The sequence below is a fragment of the Halictus rubicundus genome, chromosome 6 (genome assembly GCF_050948215.1).
Source record: "Halictus rubicundus isolate RS-2024b chromosome 6, iyHalRubi1_principal, whole genome shotgun sequence".
Taxonomy (NCBI): Eukaryota; Metazoa; Arthropoda; class Insecta; order Hymenoptera; family Halictidae; genus Halictus; species Halictus rubicundus.
The window spans coordinates 18902921-18928229 of NC_135154.1; the positions used below are offsets into that span (position 1 = coordinate 18902921).

At 42.4% G+C, this 25309-nt stretch overlaps 1 protein-coding gene across 3 annotated transcripts in view; it reads right to left on the minus strand.

The window, feature by feature from the left end:
• The window catches only part of LOC143354794 (neural cell adhesion molecule 2), a 472552-nt gene that overhangs the window by 389908 nt on the left and 57335 nt on the right, over positions 1 to 25309 (minus strand). The window lies entirely within an intron of this gene.

Below are 25309 nucleotides of genomic sequence, written 5' to 3' on the forward strand. Positions count from 1 at the left end.
TTTATGGCGGACCCCCCTCGAGCGCTTACTATGTTTCGGGTTGATCATACTAATTCTAGAGTCTAGATTATAGACTTCCTAATCAAACTGATGCCCGGGTACCGAGGTTCGATTCCTGATAGTTTAAAGAGGATGCTTAACACGTTGCGAATTATAGCTGAAAAAATTCCAGCGGTGTGATAGTAATTTAATTAATGTTACTGAGACGGGAAATTTAACATTTATTACTCCAACATCTTCTTTGAACCTTCTCCGTATTGCAAATCTTAATAAAATTCATTTTGCAAGAATATTTTTCGATAAAAATACATTTTTCAGCAGGACAGGAGAGTACGGTCACTTCTCGATATATGTCGCAAATATTTGGCTGATAAAAGTCGTAGTACTATCCCCACTACCGCGGGTCGGGTACGACGTTCACGTGTATGAAAGAATAATAGTATCTCCTGGACGATATATGTCGAATATGAATAATCTATATAATTTTGTAACAAGCTCTGAAGTAAATGGGTTAGTATATTTCAAAATAGCACTTTTAAAACCTCTGGGGTTAATTTAATTCCAGCTGGTTCGCGAAGGGTTAATCCCGACGATTTTTCCTGAGTATTGAAAATGATTTTACCATTTTGTTTATTCTTTTAAAAAAGATTTTTAAAATTTTGATTTGTTCCCGTCACGAACTGCACGAAATTACCGTTTTTGTTAAATTGGCGAGCGACGTAGAAAATGATTTTTGCGGTTGCAATGGAGAATTCGCTTGTTAACAAGAAGCTGATGAAATTTGCGAACAGCGGCACGCCGGCGGGACAAAGTGCCGCTGCAATCGTACGAAACGTAACAGCGTCCAATAATCTGGAAGACATAATGGCTCGACGACTGCCGGCTTACTGTAGATGACAGTCTCCTCGGGAGACCTCGCCCTAATATATCAGCGTCGTCCTTTAACCTCAAATAATTGTACGACTCTCAGCGGTATACCTAGCGTCGTTCAAACCCGCTGTAGTTGTCTTCCAAATACCAGCCGGGTATCGTCCGATGTAACAATAATTCATTCGCGGATCCGTGGCATTCGACGCCGCTCGCATTCCCAAGAAAATACGTCGGCCATTGTCTCCGCAGAATTCCAGGCTACTTATCGACTTTCCGACGATCCTCGCTAACTGGCAAATCGCGTTGTTCATCAAACGCGCTATAATATTTTACGAGCCTCGCCGAACCCGTAGCAAATTTTATGAAACCTTTTGATTATAATGTGCGCGCGATTTTATTACGCGAAAGAGATTCACAATTTTGTAGTCGAGAGTTCGCTGAACTTTGTCCGTTCGAATTTTCGTAAACTAACCGCGTTTAGCAATAAATGTTTCTACTAGACTGACACTGACGTAAACGTACAATACGTCAATATGTAAACACGAGTAACTCTGATTTGGAGTACATTGAAACTTCTATTTATATTGTGGAAGAGATTGAAAACATGGTAAAAAAAAATAGTTTAACACATTCCCGCCGGCATGTACCACCAGTGGTACAAATGAAGCAATCAATTTTGTGTCTTTTTCCTTAATAAAAAGAAAAAAAATTTGCAAATGAGCTGAATCAAAACAATTCTTTAAATTTAAACGATTTTAACATACAAATATATATATAGCCGTCAGATGCCGAGAACTACAAATAAGACCGCCGGCGGGAACGTGTTAATAGTGTTAATTGTGAAGTTAATATATAATCTTTGAGACCGCACGTCAGCGGTAACGTCGTAATATTTCGGCGTCTGCGATTGCGGGCTAAACTCGACTTTCTCGAGAACGAAGCGTCGAACGAGAAAATGTTATTCGTTTTTTTCAAGTTATTTTTACGCGTGGCATCAACCAGGTTGTGCTATAGATTTCCGGCCCACCCTGTACACGCGTAATTCAGCTTCGAAACGCGATCACAATCTATCGAGCACTCTGTCTGCCAGTATTTAACCTCTCCTGCCTTGAAAGGGAGTCGGACAGACCTTTATGCATCGGATCCGCTGGCCCCGGGCATTGTCGGCAGCGTAAAAGCGCTAATTTTCCGTTTAATTCCCGGTTGTCGCGTCGAGCGCGCGTTATTGAAATACACTAGATATTATTCCGTACACGTAGCCGATACACCGGCTCCGGCTGATTATGGAATCGTTTACTGAAAAAGGGCTGAATAGGAATCCGATATCCAATTCGGCTCGCATACAGAAGCGAAAAGGGGGTCGTGTGCGTGTGCGCCCGTGGGAGGGCTGGTTACCGGTGAATAGTTCATTTGCCGTTAAATATGCTTCGGCGAAAGTAGTCGCGAGATAGGGGAAAAAACTGATTCGAGCAACGGTTTCCGGAGGTGCTCGATCGTGAAACGATCTCGCACGCAGTTTTACGCGCGAACGGAGATCGGCAAGAGAAAATCCGCCTGGAAATACGGTTCACGCAATTCGCGAACACACACACTTTCTCTCTCTCTCTCTCTCTCTCTCTCTCTCTCTCTCTCTCTCTCTCTTTCTCTTTCTCTCTGGACCAGCCACTTGATGGATACGCTCCCGCGTTCCGTAACGCGACGCACGATTGTGTATGAACAATGTCCGTGGCAATAACGTTGCTCCACCAGGACGAAATTATGTTTGAGATCGTGCCGATTCACCGCCGATCGCCTCGGGGACCCGTGAAAAACATTCACCTCTGCACATGGCCAGTGAAATAAATGCTGGTAGCGAACGAGTTAATATCTGCTCAGGAAAAATCGTCAAAATTGAACACACATATACAGGGTGTCTCACCTAACACGACCGTCTAAAATGTCTCGCTTGATTTCTATCATAGAAGATTGGTGCACTGAAAACCCGAAATGGCGTATAAATATATGGTGTGGAATCGTTGGTGATAACATATGAATCTTTCGTTCGCAAGACCACGTGAAGGTCATAATCCTCGGCTATCATATAGCGATAATAAAAAATATATCATTCCATTTAAAAAAACTTCGGTGACCTTGAAATCTCAAAAAATATAACAGTGAACAAATTTTTTTGATTACCATAATGTTTGCTCCTCTGAACCAACTAATGTTTTCCGCTGAAATTTTCTTCTATCATAGAAATCAAGCGAGATATTTTCGATGGTCGAGTTAGGTGAGACACCCTGTATATTTACAGTTTTATACATTTACACAATTATGTACCCACTGTGTCGATTAAAATTTTCTCTAATACTGTTCTAGGTCTTGAACAACAGAGTTTAATCGTAGCACAGGCAAAATGTCAGCCTGCGAAAATATGGCAATATCACTACCGTTCTCCCTAACGTCAGTCACACACGTCTCGTCGGAAATAATGGTTCAGAACGATTTCGCGATTTCCGACTTAACCAGACGGCAGCGTCTCTAATGTACGGAGTTCAGCGACCGAATCGCTCTATAAATAATCTAGGGGAGTGGTGTTCTCAAGGAAATTAGTGTCGCGTTTACGGTGTATCGTTCAGGGAATTTAATTGCGCGCAGGGTTACGAAGATAGCTGGCCCGATCGATCATAAGCCGCCATGGAGCGTGCCGGTAAATTATGCGACGGCACTGCTATCGATAATCAAATCTAACGAGCCCCTCTGCCGAGTTTAGAAGCTCTGACGTCTTCCTCTTACAAGAAGAACTCGCGAAGAAGTCGCCGGTGGTTTTTCCCTTATAGTTCATTCTTCCTCCCCCGTCCACCCTTTGCAAACGACTCGAAGATGTCGATAGATAATGCCGTGCGATATACGGGGTGGCCTGACTAAGAAAATACTTGGAAAACAATTACTTCTTTGGGAGAACTGAAAAAAATGAATTTTTCCTTAATCATTTTGGAAAATGCTTGATGCATGTTTTAAATAGTTTCGAAGGGGTTTGTTCGAATCGTGGATTGACGGTTTTATTTAATGGGCACTCATAAATAAATACTATAGACATGTATTTATTTTATACTGCATGTTATTAAATAAAAAAGTTTTAATAACTAAAACTACTGGCTTCATTGAAACAATTAATATACATCCCCGTTAAAGACAATTTTTGATTTTCTTGTAATTGAAGGTGTTTTTACTGTACCCTCATAAAAGAATTGTGCTTTTCTGAATGAAAATGCTGGCTAAATTTTAGATGATCGAAAAAATGTCCGATTTTGTAATGTTCCATGATTCATATGAACGCTTTTTGGATATTAAAAATTGTTGTCACATTATCTTGTGGTTTAGGATGATGGAGGCGTTCAAGTGCAACTCGTCCGAGACACCCTGTGTACACGTCACAAAGAATTCCCGTCAGAGCCGCTCGCGTGTGCACGTGAAGCAACGTGTAATGGGGAAAATGCAAATTTAATGGATGAATTTGAGAAGGTGCGCCGAGGCCGCGGGGACCCGCCACCGGAAGCGATACCTAAGATTCATTTATGCGTTGCCCCTCGGTGCACGTTGCCTCCACGAGAGCGTACACTCGACTGAACAGCGGTGAAACGAATGATTGGCCAACTGTTTTCCAACGATTTCATCGCTTCCGCGAATCCGAATGAGAAATCTCTGAAAAAACGCAACCAGCCTCGTGGTTCAAGGTGCGGGGAATTGCAGGTGACTGCTCTGGGGAGACGTATATATTCGTCCCGGGGCTGCACACAAGTCGAATTCTTTCCCAGCCGGTGGCCTAACTCTAGCTAAACTTTTCCAGACGTTGTATTTGCGAGATCTGTGAAATATCGACAAAGATCCGAATTTATTTTGGCTTACAGACACGGGGTTCTCTAAACTTAAAAATGTTCATATTCCTTTCAGGTGAATTTTTGCTTCCTCCAGATAGCAATATTTTATAATTACAATTTTCGTTGAGAAGGAATCGCAATTCCTCCCCGTTGTGGCTTTCACAAAATAATTTATGAAAACGAGGCTTTACCACGAAAGCAGTGTAAAAAACATTTCAAAATGTCATAAAATTGTATACATTGGTATATAATGTTCATCTTAACCCTTAAATGCATGAGTGGGGTCCGCAAAGGACCCCAGTGTTGGATTTTGTGTTAACATTTTCAGCCGCGCCATTTTTATAATAGTTTACAGAAATTTTACAGTTTTACAGAAAGTTTACAGAAATAAATTGTTGCTGTAATCAAAGTTAGCAAGGAATTAGGTAAGTGGGGTCCTCAATGGACCCCATGTATGCATTCATGTTCCTAATATTTAGTTCACCTATGCACTTAAGGGTTAAGGGATCGTTGAACCAACAGAATTTTCTCCCCCGATTCTAGCTTTCACGAAACAATTTGTAAGAATGAAAATTTGCATTCCGGTCTGGTTACAAATGTCCCACCTCGCCAACAAGGCAGCCAGCAGTCATTCGAAAATTGCACGGAACAGTTTATCTGCGAGGAACAGCGGTGAATCTTAACGACCCTAAGCGAAACGGGTCGCGGTCCGTGCGGAGCGGGTCGGGGCTTTGGAAAAACGCGGGAAACTCGAACAATTTATTTATTATTCGCGGTGTGGGCCGGCACTTTGTGCGGTCGGTACACTTTGCCGAGGGTGCACACGCCGAGAGGGAAACTTCGAATCGAGTTTCGGGGGGTGGCCGGCGCCGATTCACCGGCACACAGGCCCTTTTCATCCCTTGGCGTGGCGAGAAGTTACACGGACGCTTAATGGCGTGCCTTTTAGCATTCCCTGCCTCCGGATTATCACCTGCCTTTGAGGCCGTACATAATTCACCGGGGTTATGCCTCCTGAGGGCCTGGGCTCCTCAGCTATTAGCGGCCGCGACGACGGAATCAACGGGATGACGAACCGCCATGTTATTCGAAACAGGTGTCCGATTCGAAGACACTCGAGTAGTCGGCATTTGTCGCGTTACTCCCCCGCCACGTCTCCCATACACGAAATTCTATCCAAATTCGACTATCACTATTACACTGCGAATGTTTGTACAACTTTCAATTTTTGTAGGCCAATATTAGGAAAGCGGAAACAAATGAAATCTAATTTTCAGTGGTAGGGACCTTTGCAGATCTGAAATAGATAAAAATTGTACTAAATTCTGTGAAATTTTATATTACAGCATTTTTTTTAACATCTTCAGAAGCCATAAACGCATAAAGATCCGCAGTCTAATCAGTAGACTGCGGATTTATACAGGGTGATTTGGAAAAAAGGTTCGATACTTACAGGCCCTATTGTACTCAGAGTGAGGAGTAAAAAATGTCTAGTCAACATAGATTGTGAAAGCAATCCTTTCCCTGTAGAATCAGCTTTTGTTATTTAATACTAGGTTATAGATATTCAGGCAAAATAGAAAGGTATTAATTGCAAGACATGGGAATAAAATAGTAATTTATTTCTCTCTTTAGTTCTTTCACGATGTTGTAAAGAATGTATTGATACTCTTAAATTCTTGTAATCTGTTTACTTTTGGAAATTACATCCACCCATTTTTACCATAAATGCATAAAATCCGCAGTACATTTATTACTGTTTCGTATCGTAACTGATTCTCCTCGCAACACATTGAATGTATACAATTCGTGGACATAATATTCTTCACTTTTATAAGTTGCCTTGTAAAAGAATAAGACCAGAGACTGCTTTAAGACATTCTTATTGAAGACCAAGGAAGGGGATGTTTTATTGAATTTTGAAATCGTTCTTAAACTGTTCCCGTAATAATAATGTTGTTCATCTCGAATGTCAAGTATTACTTTTGTAAATTGTTTTATGAAAGCCAGAATGAAGAATAATATTGTTTCATCGAAGAAAAAGGTTCTTTACGATTAAAATGCTGTGAGGGAACAAACAATCTTATTAAATCAAACTTTGTTTCCTATAAATAAATTTTAGCAGCCGGAATGAATAAGAAAATTATTTCTGCAGCTGAAGGGTCCTTTATGGTAAACATACTGAAAGGCAGCAAATAATTTTATTGAATTTTAAAAGTAATCTTTCCAATGCTGCTGAAAGGAGACATTTTCCATGCAAAATGGAAATGTTCTACCGTAATTGTATCAGAAACGAATAAATATGTACGATAGAATGCATTTTTAACATTCTCAGTAAAATTGGACGTCCTAATCGAGCATGTATATTAAAATTGCATAACGTTGCGATCTCAAAATATACAGAGCAAATTATTGATCAAATACAAGACTATTTATCACTGGACTACGGATGTTATGCATTTATGACAAAATTGAGTAGGTGGAACTTCAAACGGCTGTAAAATTAAAGGAATTTAACTCCACGATTACAAGACCCGTCAAAATGACGAGTATTTTTAATGTATGAATATTGAGATTTTAAATTTATTTCTCTGAGTACAGTAAATTCTCGATATATGTCAGCAGCACACAAGTTTCTGTTATTATCATAAAGTGTCGTAAAACAGTGACTTTTAGTGCTACGTAAACGCGATGACAATATATTTTTGCCGATCTGAGAAAATTATTAGAGGACGAAAGAATATTCTACTCGGTTCCCATTTCTTGCAATCGATGCAAACAATTTCTATTTTGCATAAAGATCCGCTAATCAGGTTAAAGATCGAGTTCCCTAGCTGTGAGAGGTAGTTGGAAGTTCGAGGATTGTCCGGAAGTGTTCGGAAGATGTCCGAGACGGGTGTCTTTCCACTCGTTTGCGCGCTCGAAATATTTGCGAGCCGATGTGCAGCCCGTTGCCGGCCGAACGGCTTTCGAAAGTTTTGCGGCCAGGGTGCGCGGGGGTTGCAGGGGGTGGCAGTGGTAGGAGATATCCAGAGATCCAGAGATCCAGAGACAGGAAGCGGGGGGCAGCGGATGTGCGCGAAAGTTGCCGGTGTTGACGGGTCTCGCCGTGAAAAACAGAGAAAAACAGGCCGGGCTGCGAAAAATCTGGACGGGCCATGATGGAAAGGGTAAAGTTGGAGCCTCGAGGATCCCGGAGGCAGCCTGATGAGAGATAACAAACTTCATCTTTCTTCACAATGCAGCCGCAACCCGAAAACCGCGCGCCCGGTGCCACTATGCCAGTGCCGGATAGCTGTCTATATATCTTTTTCGAACCGTTCAACGACGATCATTTTTACAATGAATTTAATTCGCGCCTCCGAACGCCGGAAAAAATGAGGGAATTTTTCTACAGGCCTCGCGAAAAATGCTCGGCCATTTGCTATTTACCACCAGCGCTTAGGCGAACGGGAACCGAGACGGCGAGAACCGTTCTCGGCTTATGGTCGGATACTGAACTGGCTGCGAATTCGTCGAAACGAATTTTGCTGTGTACGATTTGTTGCTGTTAATTATTGAATATTATTTGCCATTCAGTTGCGCGAGAACATCGAATTGTTTCCTTTCGGAACGTTCCTAGTGAAATTGAAAGCCCAGGCGGATTTCTGTAATCAAATTCTATAATATTGTGCTTTAAAAATGTGGACAGTAAATTATTTGTGAATTACATGCTTCGACAGATAAACGCGTTCGAAGTGGACACCGAAATGGTCACGAACTCATCGAAACAGATTTTCTTTGTCGATTTAAAGCTCAAATGGAATTACAGCGTAATGCAGCGTAAATCGTCATGTTTTATATAATACAGAAGTCCCGGAGATAATAATTGAATACAAACGCGCGGAAGCGAAGTCTTTATCGATGCACTGCATGCAAGAATTGTGGAATTTTATTGTCGATGCGTAACTTTATATTTATTAATTTTTTCGCGGATGGGCAAAAGAGTTGTACAACAATTATTTGAAATGCGATTGTTGGTGTGATTATGGAGGGGAGAAGTAGGATGGACTATTTAGTGGATCTGAATATTTTGCAATGCTGCGTTCCCCTAAGTGTTCCCTAACTGCTTTATCGATTCACGTTCGCAGTCATTTGAGCGTAAAAGTATTTCGTCGGCTTACGGTATTTAAAGTCCCCATTGATTTAATCCTATTTTATTTTCGAAGTAATCTACATATTTTTTAAGAATTATTTAAGAATTTTTTAAGAATTATTTAAGAATTCAAATAAAGAAGATGGAAGCGGAACATCTTCGAACAGAGCACGATAAGTATTCTCAAAAACATATAAAAATGATACGTACACGCAAGCAAACAATCTCAAAATATTCTACGCTCAGCATACATTCATAGATTAATCTATTCGAGTAATTTAAAATTTTTGTTCGTCTCCAAAGTGAATTTCTGTCGATTTCTAATTAATTTTATAGTAATCTGATTTTTCTGATAGACGAAAAAATACGCTTAAGTATTTCGAAGCTTTGTATACGCTATCTAATATTCTTCCAGCAGTCGAACGTGTTGAATTAGCCATAATAAGGCGGTGAATCGATTAAGCACAGTTTTATGACGGATTTTCGCTCGAGCCTACTAAAAGCGGGATAATAAGGCAGTGAAACGGCTATGCTCAGTTTTATAGCTGGTTTTCAGTGTATTCCAATTTTCGTACAGTGTATCAATGCGATGGCTGATTACTTTTATGACGAGGCGGCACACGTAACATACGATCAGCGTAAAAAAGCCACTTTACTCGCAATAACGTTACCATAACTCCTTTACACCGTCGCGTCGTCACGACTACAGAGCACTCGGGCCACATCCATTCGGCGGTAATGCCAAATTACGGGGAACTTAGCTCGCGTAAAGGGCCCCCAGCAACCCGTTATTATACATTATCATTATGACTATCAATGTTATCCGACGACTGGGCGGCCAATCGATGGGAAATAGGCAAGGAAATTAAGTGGGGCCGGCTGCTGAGAATTTTAAACAGCCTCGGCAATGCACATTCGCAAGACTATGGCCCCCTGGGGCCATTTCTGGCCCTGGAAAAATTAAATCTGCTCCGTCGAGAGGTCCAGAACATCATTTAGTTAATCCAGTGTTTAATTTGGTAGATGATGTTTTTTTAATAAAAAATTCAGTTATCGTTGTCTGAGATATTTAGGGAAATTTAAAAATATTTCTAACTGGGCCATTTTCTACTGTACAAGTTACACAAGAAGCATGTAAAAATTACATTTTGTGGTTTCATAAAAATTCTTTGATTCTTAAATTTAATCACATTCCTCGTGCACCGAGGGTCACAGCATTTTCATTTTCATTTCCAAGAAGAAACTCGAGGAGCAGGAACGTTTGAAATGTAATATTCCAGCGCGAACATAAATTAAGTTAAATTTGTAACAGCTTGTTTACTCTGATAATGTTGATATATAGATAATGTTTATATTGACCTAAATTTCGAACAAACATTTATCCTTCTCGAATAACACTCTCTTTACTGGTAACAAATTAACTTTTCCGACAGGTAATATTTGCATCCCAGTAATAAAAATGTCCATTTGAAAAGCATTTTGCTATGCAGATCAAATATAATTGCCATTCATGACAACGGAAAAACCTTGAAGATATCGAACGAATTAGTTGCCTTTGCACGGGACGTTGGATAAGGGACGTACATATTTCGTCGAATAAATAACTCACAGTTAATCAGCTTGAACGAGTGCGCTGCCGTCGACTTACCTGGAACAAGAGGAAAATTTTCAATTAATACAATTATGTACTCGAAGTATTCTCTCCTCTTATCGTTCGCGACGTACACCGTCGCAACAAAGGATTTTTATTTTGTGCAAATACTGCTGCCAATAAAAACCCGAAGGAGAGACGCTCGTTCGATTCTATTCATTGCCGAGCTTCTTCCGCAATATTCGTCCGCTTTTCCATATTGAACCGATCCGCTCGATTCAATTAAACGAAACGAATTTAACGAAGAACGCGGCCGAGTATAATACATATATACGTATTGGCGATGAGAATTAAATGATACCCGTGATTCCACCGGCACCCCCATCAATGAAAAGTATTGCGATAACGAAGAATCAGGCGAAAATTCATTTCTGACAGATTAAATTCATTTCACGGGGAAACAATCGTCCGGGGGGGGGGGGGACTCGAGCAAATAAATTCACCGAACGGAAAAGTTATTTACCCTGATCAAACTCAATCGAGTCATCCTTTGAGAAAAATCGTAATCGTGTGCATGCACACTCTTTGGTTACAGTGTAACAAGTTGTTTCCCAAGAAATTCAGTTTATCTGATGTGTCAAAATTAATTGCAATTTATTAGTACTATTTTCTATTCAGCATTTGGACATTTAGAAAATTAAATTAATTTACACAGACCAACAGACAGTGGATTAAATCCATATTAATGTATCGTTGTATGTTATTCTCTACAAAATGTTGCTCCATATGGACAAATTTGATTTGTTTCACTAGAGAGTAGTTATTAATTTTTATATGCAAAAACGTTCTGGAATCCATACACTCAATTTTCCTTTGGAAATGTGTTCGGTGAGATGAAACCATGTCGATGAATTTTTATACAGCATTTTTCATAAAATGCAGCTGTATGCGAATAAATTCCATTCGTTTCCACAAATATCTTTTATTCATTTTTACGTGTGAAAATGTTTCAATGTTTTTAACTAACGAATGTTCGAAAATACGATATTACACAACTCCTGACGTGTCGAAATGTGTTAATAAATTGCAAAGAGAAAGTGTACGCGAATGAAACTTTCGAGTGAAGTCGCAGTGCCCAGAAAAATCGCGGCCGCGGTAAAATAATTTTTGCGATCTGTAAGAGAGACAAGGCCGATTTTAATTAAGAGAACGGAGCTGCAGGAAACAGGGAAATGGTCCCGCAGGTTCGTGTTTTTCAAACAAACGGAAGAAAATTGCATAACGAGCACGATCTCCCCCGACGTGAAACACTCCGCCGGCGGGCGAGGGCGTGGAGGACTCGAAGAAACGGAGATTTAATCTCAAGATGGTCGGCTTAATTGCCAGAAAAGAAAATTACCCATAAATAAAAAGGGTAATTAAAACGTTTTGCGGGTCCCGCGTGAACGCGCCTCCTCCCACAGACCCGCGAAAAAGAGCAACTCCCCGAAACCAACGCAAAAGGAACCAAATCCCCTTCTGTTTCCTAATAGTTCGCGCAAGACTGCAGGCTTCTTGCCCGTTTGCCCCGAGGAACTTGCGAATTCCTCAAAGCGTTCTCGCGAAAATTGATTTCCATTCGAGAACTGTGCTGGCTCCGTGCTGGCGCGCGCTTTCTCGTCAAACGACACCGCGAAATGCACACCTCGCGACGGGTCCTCGAGTTCTTGCCGATCCTTGTCAGCTGCAAAAAGATCGCGTCGCTTTCGCAGTAAAAAAAAAATTAAATTAGCTACGGTCATTAAGAACCGCTGCATGCAATTTTTAATTAATTTTTTAAGGGCTGCTGCGGCGCTGGCTCTCACGGTGACCGCAGGTTCATAAAATGTGATCATAAAATTGTGAGGGTCTTTTTGGTGGTGCTTGATCCATCAATGATTACTGTTAATAATTGATTAAAAAGAACATTTTATAGCGATCCTGAACATTTTTTTAACCAGTCCTGCTGAACGTGCGAGAGGAAAAAAGAAATTTCTTTCCGTAAAGTTTCAACAAATACTAGAATATAAAATTCGACAAAAAATAAAATTTTATTTGATTGAAGGAGTTCGTACAGTTCATTCTACCTCACATATTAATTCATTCAATGTTTCATGCCAGATGTTGTTTGCAAACTTATCGTTAACACTAGGTTTACGGAGCACTAAAAGTGAGTATTTTTCTATTACTTTATAAAAATAACAAGAACAGGCTACCCACATTTTTAGCAATATATTTAAAGTTACATATACCCAAAGAAATAAATTGGCTAAATAATTTCTCACGTATGCATCCTTAGAATCTATATAATTTTAAATTAAAAATACTAGAACTCGTCGTTTTGACAGGTCCCAAAACCTAGTGTGAACAAAAATTGCAACGTTTTAAAAGAAGCTCACGATTCAAGAGAATGCGAAGATGTTTGCACAAACTCCATATTTCTCTTAGATCAGATTTATTAGCAGTGCTTTACCGACTGTTACCCTATTGGCAGCTTCCACTGACGTCCTAACCCCAACGAAAATTCCAATGTTTGCGCAAACCCACAGCTGTGGACGCCCGTGACAAAGGGAGGTTGGAATCGAACTTTCCCTCAGTCTCTCGAAAATGATTGTCCCCGTATTAGCTGGTGTACATTATCGACCAGCAGCCAGCATGACCAGCAGGTCGGGAGCTGATCTGCGGAAGGAGTCTCAGCCGCAGGTTTCCCAGCGGCGTGTAGATCAGGGGCCGGGCGGAGGAGGCAGGACGAATTGACAGAACAATTCAATTTGTTCCGGCGTCTAAGGTCGGGGTACAGTGTACACAAAGAGGACGATGAGGCAAAGATTACCGAGGTCCGAGCAGGCACTCGTGGAGCGAAGCGGTAGCTTCGAAAGGAGTAGCCGCAGAACGAGTGTGTCTGTCGTGAGCGTTTCTCGATCGAAGTTGAATCTTGCAACGCGACGGTGAACGACAAGGATGAAAAGAAGAAGAAAAAAAAATAGAAAATCGTGAAAAGGCCGGCGGGACAAGGACGGGTGCATCGCATTTCCGTAGTAATCAGGGAATTTCCTCTGAAATCAGAAGTTCCGAAGTGATTTCAGGGGAGAGCCTCGGACGGGCAGGGCGGGAACACTTGCCGCCGATCGGACCGATGAAATCTTTTCGAGTAGCTTCGACCGGCACCTAACCAGACTGCCGGGGGATTTACGCGGGATCCGTCGATGAGAAGGTAAAAGGTCGAACGGAGGAGCATCGCGGAAAGGTAGACAGGGTTCTGGAGGAGGGGGACGAAGGGGTGCGTGGGTGGAAAAGGTGGAGAACAGGTCGTCGATGGCGGAAAGAGACGGCTGCCCGGGTTCACGGCGAAGGAGAAGGAAAAAAGCTCGGGGAAAAGGAGACAGAGAACCGGGCGAAGCAAGTGTACCGAGATAAGAAAGACTGAGGGCTCTCAGTTTGCGCTATTTTCTTGTCGTCGGTCCCTCGGAGAGAATAAAAGTTAGAAGACGGCCCGGGAGAGGCGCGGAACCAATTTCCCAAAGGTACCCGACGATCCTAAAAGTAGTCTTCACGTGAACACACACGTACCCGCGCCCGCTATTTTCCCAGATCACCCCTGGCCTCCGTTTCCCGCCCACCAGATCCAGGACGCTGTTGTTTTTCGATGTTTAAACGGTGTTCCCTGGCCTGCAGACTCCACGAGATCGGCAAACCTTCGGTGGATTTTTGGGGACGCGAGTTTGTGCAAACTTTTATCAGCTGCTGCTTGTGAGACATTAGTCTTAGAAGAATTTTGAATTCTTTTGAATTCGAAGATTCTTCTGATGTTGGGTGTCTATCAGTTTGTACAAACATTATAATATTTGTTAATGGTCAGTAGATGCTGCCAGTGGGGTAACACAGTTAGCAAAACACTTTATTGTCACTAGATCTGACGTAACACAAATAATGAGTTTGTACAAATATCTTCACATTCATGAGTTTGTACAAACATCTTCACAGGGGTCGTACAAACAAACAGTAAACCACATAATGAATCAGTATCCAACGTTACTGGACCCAACGCAAGATAAATAACGAGTTTGTAGAAACATTATAATATTCGTTAATGGTGGAATGTCAGTAGATGCTGCCAGTGGGGTAACACAGTTAGCAAAACACTTTATTGTCACTAGATATGACGTAACACAAATAATGAGTTTGTACAAACATCTTCACATTCATGAGTTTGTACAAACATCTTCACATTCATGAGTTTGTACAAACATCTTCACAGGGGTTGTACAAACAAACAGTAAACCACATAATGAATCAGTATCGTTACTGGACCTAACGCAAGAAAAATAACGAGTTTGTGCAAACATCTTCGCATTCTTTCGAAGTTGAAGCTCCTCTGAAAACGTTGTAATTTCTTTTTTTAGTGATAGAAAGTCAGTGGAAGCTGCCAGTGGAGTGACACAGTTAACAGAACACTGAACTCTGATGCCAGACATAAGAGAAATAATGGGTTTGCACAAACATCCACAAGTAGTATGTAAATGATTGCAGGAAATTTTGTAAAAAGATAAGAATGAAAATAGCACATCCTTCAGAGACTTTCCGAACTCCAACACGAAGGATCGCGTATTTGTACCGTAATTAGCGCAGTCTGATTATCGCGAGTGCGGAACATGTTTTATTAAAATGACCGCGGAAAGTTTCAGCGGCAATTCGAGAAGCGTCTTAAGTTTAAGGGATCGAGTCTTTCGAGATTTCATCCGGATTTCCCGAGAGCGATTGGTGCCCTCTCATTGCCGCAGTACACCGTGCCATCAATTTTCCCCGGAACTTTCTCTCGCGCTGGAAAAAGTCCGCGAATTTTCGTGAAAAGCGTTTTCGGCGTGCGCGCACGCTCCTTTTTCTCTGTTTTCTACGGGCCCGGGGTTTCGCGTTTAAGGTTCGTCGGAAACGATGCACGAGAAAACATCCGAATTTATTCGAATAATATTTCGTTTAAATATAGAACTTTAACTGCTGGAGATCGTGGATTAAACTAATTCGTTTCGTGCTTTTCACTGGAGCTTCCTTTGAGTCGATTCAATCCTGCATCCATCAAATTACTATTCGATCCGAGCGCATCTTTACTGTATTCAATATTTTTTCGAAGTGAGATTTTTTCAGATTCAGTGTGAGATTCTACGTCCCGGAAGATAAAATATTAATGCGATCGTTCGAGCGAGGTGTGATTGAATCATTAATTCATTCGTACGTAAATATCGTGGAACGAACAGATCAGAGAATGTTTTATTAATACGTCATATTCAAATTATTAAATTTCATTCGCGAACCACGTTATATTAAATACGATGGAGACCCAGTTGCATATTTTTTTATTCGTGAGATTTGGCATCCTAGCAAACTAAATTCTGTACTCGAATTATTATTGAAATTGCTTAAATTCGTGAGCAAGATCGTACTCAATGCAAAAGATGCATTTCTGGGATTCAGCATACCAGAGAATTAAATTTTGATGCAATCTTTCCAGCAGTGAATCGAGCATAGAAACTATTTTTCTGCAGACTGCGAGGAAACATGCAACTAGAGTTGGCAGTATTTTTTAATCAAGCTTCTGTGCTACATCAGGAACAGTATCCTCTAAATGAAAGTTGACGGCGAAAGAATCACTCCACATTTTTTCCTGCATCAGAAAATTGAATCACACTAATCATTTCACTCGGACCAGAAAAGACCCGGCGCGCAAACATAACCCCGCGCGAGACAATAAAAAACGCGAGCTACTTTGACACGGCACGCGAGGAGAACTTTTTAAACACGGACAGCTCGACCCACTTCGAACGTGCACGAAGTTTATAAACTTCGTGCATTTAACGGTTAGGCAAATTTTCATTAATCGTTAATTAATCCCCTTGTAAACTAATCCCCGTGGCCCGCGGCTATAAGCTGCGTTCGCTCGTCTATAAATAAATTCGGCTCCGGTGATCGCGCGAATAATTGCCCGGTCTCGTCATCATACTCATCATCTTTCCCATTAACATTAACATGTAACACAGCAACCAAAAAATTCGACAAAATCAAATTAATTCTGATAAAACCTGCAGAATCGTAGCATGAGTGCTGTTCCTGAACTATTTTGCATCCAAAACCAAATAAAATTCGGTTCAAGTAACTACGAACAAAATAGATGTTTAAAAACAGCCGAAGAATTATGCCGCTCGTGTACGACCAACATGGCAGCCGATTTGATAAAAAGAATATTGCTGTGGAGAGGAAGATGGCGACCGAAATGAATCTCTCAGTCCTACATCGTTGGCGAACGCTATGAAATATGTTGGTGGGGCAACCGTACTCCCCTCGCGCGGCGGAAACTCATGCGAGCGAAGTGTGGAACGTTCGCATGGAGACACACGAGCCGAGATCTCGTCGATGGAACTCCGGTGACGATGGCAATCGGCGATTTACGACGAGTTGTTAGCGGCCGGTGTACGTGCAGCTGTGCAGCGACCGTCTCCCGCTGCACTCCTGCAGTTTCCCTTGATTGTTTACAATTAATTTGACCCGACAGCGCCGTAGTTGCTCGCCCCCGTTGTTTCGCTCATCTTCCCCGGTCGCAGCCGAGTCGAACCTTGCACGCCGGTATTCCAGGCCTTTCAAGGAAACGTTTCTCTTTCGCTGTCGAAGCCCGGGAAAACTTTAACAGCGACTTCTTCGCTTTCCCTTAAAAATAGCTTAACTTTCTTCATCTTCGACGGCCAGGCCAGGTCGTTCCTCTATTTATCGCAGGAGAAATTGTCTCCCGCGGGAAACGCTCTTTCCCTCTTCTGGTGAAAGCAGCTAAAGGTCCCTCTGTCCTAACCCCTTGTGATTTTTCATTCAAAAATTATCAGAGCCCAGAATTATTATAAATTTCCATAAGTTTCAATCGACTGCCTCCACTATTACCAGTGTACCATCATCGCTATACCACAGATCTCACGCGTCCACAGTGTACAATAATTTCCGGAACACACAGAGACATCAATACAACTTCATCTCCAATTTTAACCCAATAAACCCGCTCTTGATTTAAGAAACGTAATCTGATCATCGGAGTTGGATGTTCGAAGGAGATCCAAGAAATCGATACAGCCAGTTCGATAGAATTAGGCGACCGTCCCGAGATCTTATTTCCCTTCAAGGACGACTGCTTTATTTAATATTCCCTTTGTCCAATCAAGAGAACGAGATAAAGCAAACCAGCTGCGCCCAGCGCAACGCGATGCGAGCGATCGCGCGATAACATCCGAGAAACGGCCCGGCGACGGAAATATTTGAAATCCTGTCAAGAAACGTCCCGCTAATACCCGAGGGCCCGTCGTAAATGCGGGCTGAGCCCCGGTTATACATCGCGCTTAAATCTAACGCGGTGTGTGCGCATCGCACACTCGTAGCCGTTTTACAAATAAACGGTGTGCGAGGACCGTGTCTTGCAACGGGAACGATAAAGGCCCTCGTAAAGCTCAAGGAGCATTTCGAGAGTGCCTTGACCCGTTGAATTGTACCCTGTCATGGTAACGAGCCTATTCTGGCTTTAACGCGTACGGAACACTAGCGTGATTTGCGCTAGAAAATCGCTATTACCGCTCTGGGATCACCTCGAACGTCAAAAATCAGGACTTCAGATTTTTTATTTCGGTATTAGCAACTTACAACATGTTACGTAATGCCTGAGGCGAACGACTGCGTTACCAGATGAGAAAATAAAAAGTTTGAGATGTCAGTGGCAACCGAGGGACATCCGAGAAGCCGAGGATCTTGGAAATTAACAATTTGCTAGGACGGTGACGAGCAGCGGTTCCTCGCATTATTTTTCGGGAAGATTTGCGAGGCGACCGGAACTTTTCCAATTGCAACTTGTCCGGCCCCGTCTAACGCAATTCCACACGGAACCCAGCAACTCCGGGGGATCTTGTTCCCGGCGCACGCCTGTCCCGGACACTTAGTTTGCCTCTAATTTTTTTCATAATTCTCGGACTTTTTGCACGACGTGGCCGGATGTTATACGGGAGCGGCGACTACGCCGGACTACGGAATTTTTGCCGACCCTTTTCTACCGAGACTGCCGCGCTGCTCCCCCAGGTTGCTCGTGTAATCTCTAACGGGTAAAAAATAATTTAATCTAATTTACCGGAACGGGAAATAGAAACGAAAGTGCATTATCCTCGGCGAGCGTTTTATTCTGCTTGAAATAGAAACTTCGCCGAGTCTTTATATTTTATATCGGATAAGGTCCAATGAAGGATCCAAAGTGAGATCTAGTGAAAGAGAATTCAATGTGGAATCAGGGAAAAATTCGAATAATTAAAAAGGAGTGATGGAAAAATTAGCAGAAATAAAGGCAGACAATTATTCTAAATATTACTCTGACGCAAATGCTACGTTTACCTTTAAAATGTGTTGGACGTAGGGATCGTTTTAAGGGTCTGAAAGCGTTCCATGGAGGATGAAACATCCTGTGACGATCTTTGCGTAGAACACGATAAATTTCGCGTCCCTTCGCTGGATCTTGCGAGGGAACGTCACCCAGTCGATTAAACGCTGCAGTCGTTAACACGGATTCACTTCCTCGCGGTTCAATAGGGAAAGGTAAAGATCCAATTAAACTGGAATCGCGTAATAAAATGCAAACGACCAGCGGACAGGGGCAATTAAAAGGGATGGAGCTCGTGATAAAAGCCCTGCCTCGGGCTCAAGTGACGGAAACGGAAACGATGCGTCGGTGGAGACTGCCATGGCGGTTAATGCTTCGAATCTGAATTCCTCTTTTTAATTCAAACAGCGTCCGAGTTGAAGTTGGTCGTCGTGTGGACGATAAAATGGTAGGAAAATGTTATACACTTTGACTTCAAGGCATAGCCAGACATGTTCGTCCCATCAATTTGTAAGACAACACTTTCTTATATTTATTTATATATGTTATAAACTTTTAAGTCCTGTGGGAATAATATTCATAGCTCTGGAGAACACTGGTCCCTTTTGTGCATTCCTAAATATCCTTCGAATACTGGCTCTCTTTGTATTCCTAAAGTCCTTAGGACCCTTGGGATTTTTTCTCAATTGAAAACCCATGGGGAATTTAGTCCATTATACTCCCAAGACTCTCCAGAATCTTTTTCTTGAATGAAACCCTTGGGGAATACTCAACACTTTTAAACATTCCTAGCACCTCCAGAATACATTTTTAAATTCTTTGGAATCCCTGACCCTGTTTCCCAATGACCTTGAAAAGGGTGGGAGAGTCGCTCTCCGCCCTCGAAAACCCTTTAGAACATCCAACAATCCATTGACCAAATGTAAGAACCAGAACTAATTAAATTTGGTAAACTAATTTCGGAGAAAAATCCGGCGGTGCACCCATCCCAGTGGTAACCGGTGACGACGCTCGCTTAACCTGAGGGTACCATGTAACTAGCTACATCCTGAACCAGCCACGGACTGTCACAACTACATTACGATAACTTTTGGTATACCTGCAACAACTTTAGCCTGGAGATCTTAGTTCGTAGCCGGCTGCAGCACGTGCACAAGAAGCTTCATCATCGAGTAACCAGCATGTTTAATACCGGGCCGAAAATAAATTCTAGAAAATTGACGAAGCAAGAGAACGGACCGGAGAAGAATGAAACCAGGACAGGTGAATTAAGTTTTTCTGTGGCCTAAGTAGTTCCAAGAGAACTCGTCCCTTTGCCAAGAACGCAGAAGACAGTTACCCCGTTCCCTCTGTTTCCTGTCTCTCTTTCTCCCTCTCTCAGTCTCTCTCTCTCTCTCTCTCTCTACTCCTTCTCCTTAGGTTTATGAAACCTCTCGTGGGTCAATAATGAACCATGAGATGAAATTTTCGAGGGTGGTTTCCGCGTTCGCGGCGAACAAATACCGTCTTCTGCCTAGCGCGTCTTCTTAGCACTTGTAGCTATAGCGCGTATAGCAATTTAGCACAGCCGATGGGAGAAAGTGTCTAAAATTAGATCCAGCTAGGCGGCATGTACAGGTGTACGAGAAATCAGCGCGCGGAGGGTCGAAAGGGCAGCAACTGGGACGGAAAATGAATCATTAACTTGACGTTATTGACGGAAGCCGGAGCGATGATAAAACCTCCGAACAAAATCTGCACCTCGACCTCGACGCGTACATCTAACGAACATTCTCAATTCAACACTAGATTTACGGGACCCGTGAAAATGACGGATTCTAATATTTTTAAATTGCGAACATTGAGATTGTAAGAATGCATCCATGAGCAATTATTTAACAAATTCATTTCTTTGGATATATATTATTAAAAAAATGGCCACAAACTTTGATCGATACATTCATGTTATTTTTATAAAGTAACGTAAAATAGTCATTTTTAGTGCTCCGTGAACCCAGTGTTGAAAGAAAAGGGTTTCTTTCCGTGAAAAAGGATTCTCGGAACAATGCTTGAAAAACCGGATGTTCGGATAATCGAGGTCCCACGGTGCAGTTCTCGGCTTCGCAACCACGACGAATCGTCCGAAGCGACCAAGAGCAATCAAGAGGAGGTAGATTGGGGGTGGCAAACGACGTGGTTTTTCCAGGGTTGGCGTCGCCCACCCCTTCCTACTTTTTTCCCGAGAGCTCCATTATACGTGATTTTTCGAAAGAGCACAAAATACCGGGCTGATAAATCGTGAAAATGCGGGAGGAACGTCACGCGCAGGTTTCGCGAGCTGCTAGCGTAATGGCAGCGATATTCCCCGGTGGGTTTATTCGAGGCACAGAAACCGAGCGAGCGGCGATCAGACACGTCCATACAGGCGACACACTATTGCCACCGTTGGAAAACGGCGGACCCCGCACTCTACTTCGACGCCGAATAATCAAATGGCAGGTGTTCTCGGCAATAAACCCGTTCTACCCCTTTACTACCCCCTTTCAACCCTCTCTCCTACTCCTACTCCTCCTCCCACTTTCACCCCCTCGCCGAATTTCTCTATGCGGCCCCGGGAATATCTATTAATCACCTGGGCGCTTTGCAACTTAGATGAATGGCCGGTTTCCATGGATTTTGTACTTACGCTACGCGAATTTCGAACAATCGATTTCGTTCCATTAATAATATTTACTCTAACGTTCGACTCCCGACACCTACCGCAGCGACGCGCCGACCCCGTGCGGCCTGGCATTATGCGAAACTGCCGGGACGACTTAGACTCGCCCGCAGCATGAATCCTGACAACCGTTGACGACTGCTCGTTAGCGCTCTTAAATATTAATAGTCACCCGAGACCGTTCGAGGGGCGAGCAGTCCTACCCTCTCGATGAAATAAAACGGCGGATGGCTTCCTTCGGAATTACTGTGGTTATAGTGATCGTGTTATAGCTGATTTTTATGGGGGACTACGTGGACGAGCGATGCTCTCGTTTCTATTCAATTACGTGCTGTTCGTGTTCGCGTTCTTTTCTTTGCTGGGTGAGCTTTATAGAACTTTCACCGAGCTTGAATTAGTAATTCCGTGTAATTATTTGTGAGAAGAATAACGGGATAAAAATCAAGAAGTTGAGACTTCGAAAGACGTAAGGAAGAAAAGACTTGTTTCGAGGGGAACAATGTTTTGTTAATTTTTTTTTTGGAAGGATATGTGGTGGTTCATAAAATTGTTCATCCTTCCATTGACTTCTATTGAATTTGGTAAATATATTCCGTAAAAGTGTTATTGGAAAATTGATGTTTCCGAAATAATTACGAATGGTATCGGATAGACGATTAGTGGAGGGAGGAATTTGTTTCGACGGCTTCTGTCCCCAGGACGTGGGTGGAAAAATTTCAAGCGTCGTGAACTTTAACGGGGGACGTAATTAAAGTGACGTCGTGGGAATTTTCGACCCTCGAACATCGTAAAGCACAAGTTAAGCCATTGTAACGTATTAAAGGATTAAGATTCTCTTACGATTCTTCCCCCCCGAGACAGAAACTTCGCGTATTCTTTAACCTCTCCTATTCGTCCCAAGAAAATCCAGATTAATTCAGAGGAAATGTTTCCCCGTTGAACTCGTTCCGTCGCGGCCAACTTCCGACGCACACGATCCGTATCGCTGAAAAAAATTCCACGAAAACCTCGGAACAACTATTCTCCTCAATCTAAACATTCTTGCTTCTTTTTCTGACTTATTATTGCTCGGCCCCGTGATTCTTGTTTCACTGAAAAAATAATATAAAATCTCCTGGCGCGATTGGAACAAGACTTCTAGGTTATTTCGAGTCTATTATTAATCGGTACGAACGAGGTTGAACAGGTCGTGTCCATTTTATTTTTATCAGAAACATTTTCTTACACGACATAGCTAGGTCCAGTTTCACCGAGGTTATTAATAATCATGTAATTAACACGTTAACTGCCGCCATTCGTTTCACAAGCAATTTTCATGGTTATAAAACTTCCTTGAACGCGAAGCATATTCTGCAAAAATTCTAGAAAGTGTAATAAAGAAGTTTCATCAACTTCCTGAATCGTGTGCCACGTGTCATACTTTTATCTCACAACGGAGCCAATGAAATTAACCTAATCAATTTAATAGGCTACACATAAAATATAAGGTGTCGTACATATGTTGGGCGCATCAAATCGTGAATAAATTCGCATTAGAAACGTGCAAGACGCGACCAACATTTTCGAAACGCTATAAAGACTATAGGTACGTAGAAAATTTGGAGAAAAAAAAATAATAAGCCACTAGGAAAAACAGATTTTTTATATGAAACGAATTCTATTTCTCCTAATTCTATTTCTTCGCTTTCGGCAAGCAATATAATCAATAATAAATTAATTAAATCAATCGATCGTCTTTTGTACATAGACTACAAAATGTAAGAAACACATTAAACGACCAAATCATGGAACAACTTTTCCTCAGAAAATTCAAAGACGGTTTCAACACCCACCGAACACTGAGCAGACCAACAATATGCTTTCAAAAATTCGAGAAAAATAGCGGGCGGCTAAGGAGGGCCGATTTTTCAGGGAAAACGATCCTAGGCACCGGCGTATCCCCTAATCGAATTAACCGGGACGCAAAGCTAGGCAGCCCGGGACGTCGGCGCTGGGGAAAAAAGGTGAAATCGCGGGACGTGACGGTGAAAAAGGCGCGGGCCGCGTTTTCTTTCGAGACTTTCGATCGTTAAGCCCGGAGCCGGCACTAATGTCGGTTTCGCCGGGCCACCGAGGGAAACTGCGTCTCGGTTTATTTTTTCGAGCCGCGCGAACGCCTTTCGCCTTCTTTATGGCGGCTCGTGAACTTAGGCCGCCGGAAGACTTAATCCTCTTCTTCCGCGCGCCGCCTTTCCGCCTTTCGCGCCCGAGGCCGATGACATCTTCTCGCCTCTTCCGCCTAATTTCGCGAGCGAGTCGCTTTATCGGGGATTACGCACGATGTCTCACCCACTTCTGCATAGTTCTCTCAACTCTGGCCTCTGCACCTTTCATTATCTCCGCGCTGCGCAACTCTGTGCGGGCTGAAACCGTCGATGGAAATTGACGATCTTCCGAGTGGTATAACATTGTGAAAAAAAATCGTAGGGTAACCTACCACGGCTTGTTTGGAAGCGTGAAATCTCAACTCTGAATACCTTAGGTTGTTTTTCTGTTCAGAAATGTTGACATAGTGTAGCGAGTGAGGAGGTAGTGGCACTTTTATTCTTTGAAAATTACGAATCCGGAAAGTGAAGCCTGTCTGTTGGAATTAAAACATTTTTTCTCGGGATTGAAGATTAAAGTTTAAATTTTTATATCGAGCTGTTAAAAATTGATGTGCGATTTTTTTCCGCTCGGATAAAGCAAGTTAGATTTTGTTAGATTTATAGTTTGCGATTAGCACGAGAGCTTAGCGTGCTTGTAGTTTACGGGTAGTGTGCGTTCGGTACAGTTTAAATTTAATATAAATTGCCTTATTGCTGGAGGAGAGGCGTTGTTCTCAAGTGGAAACAGCGGGTAATGATCGGACAAAGCCTCTCGACGGTTTCCCTGAATTTGTTTCCCTAATTAATTACACAACGACAACCGTGTTTACGTCTATAGCATTGTATTCACGTTTCTCGCGAAACGTATCGGATGAAAACGTTTTCATTTGCCTTTGAACCGTCGCTTCAAATTATATTTAATAAACATCAATATCCAGTAATTGATATCAATACCATAGAAAATCTATTTCGCGGACGCGCGCGTTATACGCGAATAATCATTTTCTCCCGTTGATATTGATCGATGATGAAATAAATAAGGCGTTCGAGATCGTTTTCGTTCTCGAATTCGTGTAATCCCGTGGCCCTCGGGATCGCAGGTTTTTACAATTCAGATCATTCGCAACATGTGGCCCCTACGGATTGAAAACGTAGAAAAAAAAAGAGAGCTGAACGTTTCCAATCGACGAGCAAAGCACTCGGCAACGTGCGCTACGATTAGACATCCATTACGGGCTCGGCGCGGCCAATCGAGGCCGTTGTTACAACGTTGTATCGCCGTTTACAACGACCCCGATATCGTCGCTACAACGTCAACTGATTCTCCTCGATATCGCTCCGAATCCACCGTTGCGATAGCGAATCAGTTTACAAGGCGTTCGGACGTTTTTACCTCCACTCGAAATTGAATTTTATGCAAATCCCGCGGAGCCCAGCATTCAACGAAAAAATCCAGACGCTGGCAATCTCGTCCGAAATAGTTCTGCTCGTGGACGGACCTTCAAAATTAACCCTTTGCAACTCCGAGCTAGTCTAACTCCATAACATTTCTTTAGAATATTTCCATTCTATACGATTTTTTTCATTTTATCAACAGCATTGATCAATGTCGAATATCATTG